Below are 7,332 nucleotides of genomic sequence, written 5' to 3' on the forward strand. Positions count from 1 at the left end.
ACCTCATACAAACTGCTGAAGGGGCACCAGCACTGTGTCACTGTATGTAGTACATTTTAGAGTGGTCCTGATAGGTTTCCCTGACGAAGGCCCCTGTGTGGAGCCGAAACGTTGGATCACCAATAAATCTCCACTTTCCTTTGAACTACTGCATTGCTGTTTTTCCTTGGAGTGCTGTCAATCCTTGCATTTGTGTATATATACACATACAAAAAGAGACCAGCAACCCCGGGAAAATGATTATTGTTTGTATATCTAACGTGCCGTTTCGGTCTCCATTCAGACCTTTCTCTCTTGTGTGAACCTAAACATCATGTCGGTTATACATGCAGTACAATAATAATTTTGTCAATTCTTAATAGAATTCTTAATGAATCCGATTAAAGTTGAGTGTAGGACTGGCCATACCAGGGATGACTTTGATGTAGTTGGCTATCTTAAATATATTGCAATATATGGACAAACAAGCCCTGGTTTTGGTAGCTTAAAGGGGAAGGAAACCTAGTTGGAGCAAACCCCCCCACCCCCCCTCCCATTTGTTGCCCACCCTCCCTCCTCCCCCCCTGGCCTACCCATCCCGCTGGGCAAATGCCCCTAACTTGTTACTTACCCTTCTGCGCAGGTCCAGTCCAGGGAGTTCACTGACGACATCTTCTTCCACGCAATCTTCTTCCTGCTTTGAACGGCATTTTGGCGCATGCGCAGTAGGACCATTTCGCCGGTACGGATCTACTGCGCATGCGCCAAAAGTCACGCGGTACATTTCTGTTCAGTGAGTTTGCAATTGATCCTCAGCGTTCAGCTCAGATTCAAAAGCAACAGATATGACCCATGTGCCCCCCCAAGTCTCTGATTGGTTACTGCCTGGTAACCAGTCAGTGTAAACCTGAAAAGTAGTGTTCTGACTGACATGTTATACCTCAAATCACTCCAGCCTTTATACATTACATTTTTGGCAAACTAACTATATTAGAAACATTTTTTTATTTTGCACAGCCTATCTATTTACCCAGTTTTTATTTTTACACTGAACAATTCCTTTAAAGCGATAATGACACATTCCTATAAAAATCATAGGAATGTGTCAATATAAAGTAAATGCTGCATCCAGGATATTTCCCCTCAAAGCCCCCCCAGCCCCCGCAAACCTGCACTCACCGACCCTCCGACACTGCTAAATGATCTTCTGAGCCATTTCAGTGACACTGGGCTGGGGGTGGTGCGATCCATCCATAGGCTAATTATGAATCAATCGCTCTGCTCCCAACCCTACGTCACTACAGGAAATCGGAAGATCAATTAGTAGTGTTAGCCGGTCTGCTGCACACAGGTTCACCGGGTTGGGGGCGGCTTTGCAGGGGGCTTTGCGGGGAATTATTCCGTGTGAAGCATTTATTTCATACTGACACGTTCCTATGATTTTTATAGGAATGTGTCAGTATCGCTTTAAAGGTATTGTTAATGGGTTGAGTGCAGAGGACTTCTTGTATTTGTCTATGAATTTTGTGGTCACAACCTCATTGCACCCCTGCTTAATGTGTTTAAAAATTAGTAGTGAGCACAACTCTCCTTTGTTTTATACATACATATATATATATACTTTATGTTCAGTGTCTGCACTCTTACCAGGTTGAAGATGATTCCGTGTGCAAGGGTCAAAGTTTCATTATACAATCTAATAGAAGGACCCGCACTCCATCTTATCGTGAATTAAATGTGTTTTATTTTAATGCATATCCAACGTTTTGGCCCACATTAGGGCCTTGCTCAAGGACAAATTGCAAGTGAATAAGTGCATATGTAACTACCCCTAGAATTGGCGCCAAACATGATGTCATAAGCAGTAAAAAACTTTACAACAAACAGTATTTTTTTCTTTTGTATAAACGTAAAGGCAGAATATATTTCTCACCACAGGGTGTCGCTGTTGTGCAAGTGAATAGCATATCCAACTTTGGTGAAACAAAAGTGTCCATTCAAAAAAAGTCCATTCTTAGGGCCCTTACACGTGGGTGGTTTACCTCCCCTGCGTTGTGCTTTCTTCTGTTCAGCAGCAGGGAAGTGCAGGAGTAGACGCACGCAATTATTGTGAAGGAGGCTGTACTCAAACTGCGTCCCACCTGCGATTGGCGCTTACATACATCTGTGTGGGTACAGCTCCCTTGACAAGAATTGAGTGCGTCTACTCCTCACTTCCCTGCGACTGAACGGAAGAAAGTGCAATGCAGGGGAGCGCAGGTAAAACCGCCCGTGTGTAAGGGCCCTTTCAAACCAGCAAGTTTATACAGATCAGATACTTAGTTTCCATAATGAAAGATATACATCTCATCGTTAACAAGCAGCAACTTAATTTGCTATTTATAACTTCTATGTTTCAAAACATTGAGGGTTGTTTAATCTGTCTCTGCACATAATCATGGTTCGGGTTAAAAAGCAGTTTAGAACCAACTGTCCATTTAACCCTTTTGGTGCCATGCAATCCAGCTCATGGATCCAGTATGCCTCTCTCCTAAGAAGGGCCTTATCAATATCTCCCCCTCTTGTTCTAACGGGTACATGCTCTATGGGAATACATCTAAACGCCCCTGCATTGTTTACACTTTAAATGCAGACTGTAATCCCCTGGATTGTTAACACATGTAATCACCCCTGAATTGTTCACACACACACTTGTACACCTCTATTGTTTAAAGCCCTGTACTGTTCATACCTCAGTCCCAGACTGAAACTGCTAACGTTGTTCACCTGTTCACACCTCATAAAAACTGCTGAAGGGGCACCAGCACTGTGTCACTGTATGTAGAACATCTTAGAGTGGTCCTGATAGGTTTCCCTGTCTCCTGCTCTGTTCTGCCTGCCATATGCTCCCTGTGTGTGTGCCATACTCTGCCTGCTCTATGCTCCCCGTATGTGCCTTACTCTGCCTGCTCTATGCTCCCTGTGTATGTGCCATACTCTGTCTGCTCTATGCTCCCTGTATGTGCCTAACTCTGCCTGCTCTATGCTCCCGGTATGTGCCTTACTCTGTCTGCTCTATGCTCCCTGTATGTGCCTTACTCTGCCTGCTCTATGCTCCCTGTGTGTGCCATACGCTGCCTGTCCTACTCTGCCTGCGTGTGCCATACTCTGTCTGCCCCTTGCTCCCTGTGTGTGCTCCCTGTGGGTTTAACTGGTAATTTTTTGTATATACTATCATCACTTGCGAAGAGTGGCCAATGTTTTAACACACATTTCCACATATATCCAGAGCTCCGTATTGGCTCACATAGTACATATCGTTTTTACTTTCTTTTCTTTTGTTGGGACTTACACCTTCTGTTTTTGACTCTAATAGGATTTCCTACCGACTAAGATCCAAGGCTTATTTCTTGGTATTATTAATTAATTAGTGAGGATAGCCTTTTTAACTATTTGCATAGTTAAAGATGCAGGTTGAGAGTGTTGCTCCATTACATAATGGTACCAGTATGGTTGTAACAGATACAGATAAGGCAAATGTGTTAAATCAGTTCTTTTCTTCAGTGTATACAATAGAGGAGTCTGGGTTAACAGGCTCACTTTATAACTGCACGAATGGTTCAGCTCAATCTAGTCAGTGGCTGACTCAGGATATGATTCAAAAAGCTTTAATACAAATTAATGTAAACAAGGCTCCAGGGCCTGATGGCATACACCCCTGGGTTCTAAGAGAGCTTAGTTCAGTTTTAGACCAGCCCTTATTTCTGATTTTCTCAGATTCACTGTCATCTGGTATGGTGCCTATGGATTGGAGAAAAGCTGATGTAGGGATTACGATCTCAGCCTGGCAATTATAGACCAGTAAGCTTGACATCTGTGGTGGGCAAATTATTTGAAGGCTTGTTAAGGGATCGCATTCAAAATTTTGTCCTAATGAATGGCATTATGAGTAACAATCAGCATGGCGTTATGAAGGATAAGTCATGTCAGACGAATTTGATTGCATTTTATGATGTGGTAAGTAAGATTCTGGATAGTGGGGGGGCAGTAGATGTGATCTATTTGGATTTTGCCAAAGCGTTTGATACTGTGCCCCAGAAACGACTGCTTTCTAAACTAAGGTCTGTTGGGCTTAATGAAGTGGTTTGCACGTGGATAGGAAACTGGCTACAGGATCGGGTACAGAGGGTGGTTGTTAATGGGACATTCTCTACTTGGAGTAAGGTTCTTAGTGGGGTTCCCCAGGCTCAGTATTGGGTCCACTTTTATTTAACTTGTTCATTAATGACTTAGGGGAGGGTGTTGTAAGTAATGTATCAGTGTTTGCAGATGACACAAAATTATCCAGCCCAATTAATTCCATCCAGGATGCGGCATCCTTGCAACATGATCTTGACAAACTGGCAATCTGGGCAGCTAAGTGGCAAATGAGATTCAATGTTGATAAATGTAAAGTCATGCACCTGGGATGTAAAAATATCCAAGCCACTTATACCCTTAATGGGACTGCACTAGGCAAATCCATTATGGAAAAGGACCTTGGAGTCCTTGTAGATGATAAACTTGGCTGTAGCAAGCAATGCCAGTCGGCAGCATCAAGGGCAAATAAGGTCTTGAGCTGTATTAAAAGGGGCATAGAGTCAAGGGAGGAGGGGGTCATTCTTCCACTGTATAGAGCACTTGTAAGGCCCCATCTAGAATATGCCGTACAGTTTTGGTCTCCATCACTCAAACAGGACATTATTGTATTAGAGAGGGTACAGAGAAGGGCAACTAAGCTGGTAAAAGGTATTGAAAATCTTAGCTATGAGGAAAGACTGGCCAAATTGGGGATGTTCACGCTGGAGAAGAGGCGCTTAAGGGGTGATATGATGACTATGTATAAATATATAAGGGGATCATATAATAATCTCTCTAATGCTTTATTTACCAGTAGGTCTTTCCAGCTGACACGAGGTCACCCATTCCGATTAGAAGAAAAGAGGTTCCGCCGAAATATTCGGAAGATGTGGAATTCTCTCCCTGAATCAGTTGTACAGGCTGATACATTAAATAGCTTTAAGAAGGGGTTGGATGGCTTTTTAGCAAGTAAGGGAATACAGGGTTATGGGAAATAGCTCATAGTCCAAGTTGATCCAGGGACTAGTCCGATTGCCATTTTGGAGTCAGGAAGGAATTTTTCCCCCTCTAAGGCAAATTGGAGAGGCTTCAGATGGGTTTTTTTTGCCTTCCTCTGGATCAACTGGCAGATAGGTAGTTAATAAAAAAAAGAAGAAAAAAAAAGGTTGAACTCGATGGACATGTGTCTTTTTTCAACCTTACTTACTATGTATATTATTTCCAAGTCTTCCACCCTTTTTGCTAAATGAACAGAAGGACGGCACTCCGGGTAAAAGCAGGTATTTATTGCAAGGTTCTGCAGAGGTACATGGCCTTATGCATTTCGGGAGTACACTCCCTTAATCATAGGCTTACAAAATGAATCCTACATGTGGATTATATACCATTGGTTTATAGCGACCCTTATTGGTCATCATCATTACTACTGCTAAAACATTCTTTATTTCAGGAGTTCAGTATATAACTACATACAGCTGATTACCTGCAGCCGCTGCTATCCTGGAAGTGGAGAAGCTGTGTTGACAGATCCGACATGGTTGGCGGTCGCATTGGGGTCGGGGATCTAGTGCCGGCGTGCTGGTCGACGGATCCGTGTTTTGTCTGTAGGGAGAGCAGTGTATGGAGTGGAGGGAGGCCTTCTATCGCCGACCGCTTGCTGCATGTGACACACGGCTATTTTGCAAATTACTGAGGCCGCAGCACTGAAACCGCAGCACGGCACTTAGCCCCAACAGTGAGCCGGGTTTTTAAATGCCGCACAGACCTGATACACGTGGACTTCCACAGGCACACGCTGCAAGGGCCTGGAGTCTGACAGACAGAGATCTCACTCAGCAAATCCGGTAATGTGCCATTTCTATTGTTTAAATTTTGGTGCATTTTATAAGTTAATCAGCAGGACTTTATACATATCCTGCTACCTTATACAACATATTATTTGCCTGTCCTGGAGAATGTAGGACTTTCATTGACAGCCCTTTAGCAACAAGTTCAAATGTAACATCCAGGCAACATTGTACTACATAATTAAGCTCCATATACATTGTAACAAGCCATTAATTTGAATAGCTGCTCCCTGAGTACAGGTTAAAATACAATTGTTTCCCTGCATAATAAACTTAGCAGACTCTTTAACCCAAGAATGGCAGGATGCAGGACTGCGGATTCTGGGGAATTTGTTGGACTATGTGCTTTGTAAACATTGGAGGATCGTGAGCATAGATTTAATAGATGTGAAATCATGTTAGGGGACATGGAGGTGGATGATGAAGGGACTAATATGGTGTCTAATCTGTTTAAAACCCTGGAGAAACAGATGTCATATGAGCTATTAACATGCTGGGATATTTTAACCCTTGAGAAATATATTTCCCTAAAATGGGTACCAAGGGGACACAGATTGAAAAAATACCCTATATTTGCTAGGGGGAATCAGGATTTTGCCAGTAAATGGAATGATATATTGTCGAAGTGCTCCATGGATTTGATGGGTCTTATAATTGATTATAAACGACAAGAACTCTCTAATATCAGAGAAGGGATTAAAGAATCACAAACACACCTAACAGCCCTAGAGAAATCTCCAGATTTTGTTAGATTGGATATGAAACTGCAGGAACATCTATCAAAACTGGAATCCACAGTTAGTACCCGTAAGAAACGTAAACTGAAAAGGGATAAAAGGGACTATGACAATGATATGTATATGTGGAATAAACCTAAGTCTATCTTGAGAAATAAGCAGAATAAATATAATCATAACAAATCTGTGTCCTTTTCAAGCGCTTTTAGCGATTCAGGGGAGGAAACTTCCTTTTGTATTGAGGACGCAGAACCTATTTCCCTATGCACCACCAGGATTAATCCAACTGAAGCCGATCTGGGAGATTTCGATACATCGGAGACATCAAGGAAGACAAAAAACTACTATGGCCAGGACACTTTTCTGAAACGCAAAAAAATGAACAAGAAGGAATGGTCCAGAAAAAATCACCAGGCGGAAAGAAGACAAGAAGAAGAGGAGGAGGACGATTTCGGAGGGGGACATTATCGGTTGAGGACAAATCCAAAAAAGAAGAACAGGACTCATTAAGTGTGGTGAATATATCTTCAGTGGCTCTAACTCCATCCCAAGTGAGAGTCCTGAGCAATGGTTTGTCATTTGCACCCACACACCACTTTAGCCTGTTTAACACCCTATTAGATGTTAACAAGTTTGTACGAACATTAACCCTACGTAGGCATTATGGGCCA

The sequence above is a fragment of the Xenopus laevis genome, chromosome 5L (assembly GCF_017654675.1).
Source record: "Xenopus laevis strain J_2021 chromosome 5L, Xenopus_laevis_v10.1, whole genome shotgun sequence".
NCBI lineage: Eukaryota > Metazoa > Chordata > Amphibia > Anura > Pipidae > Xenopus > Xenopus laevis.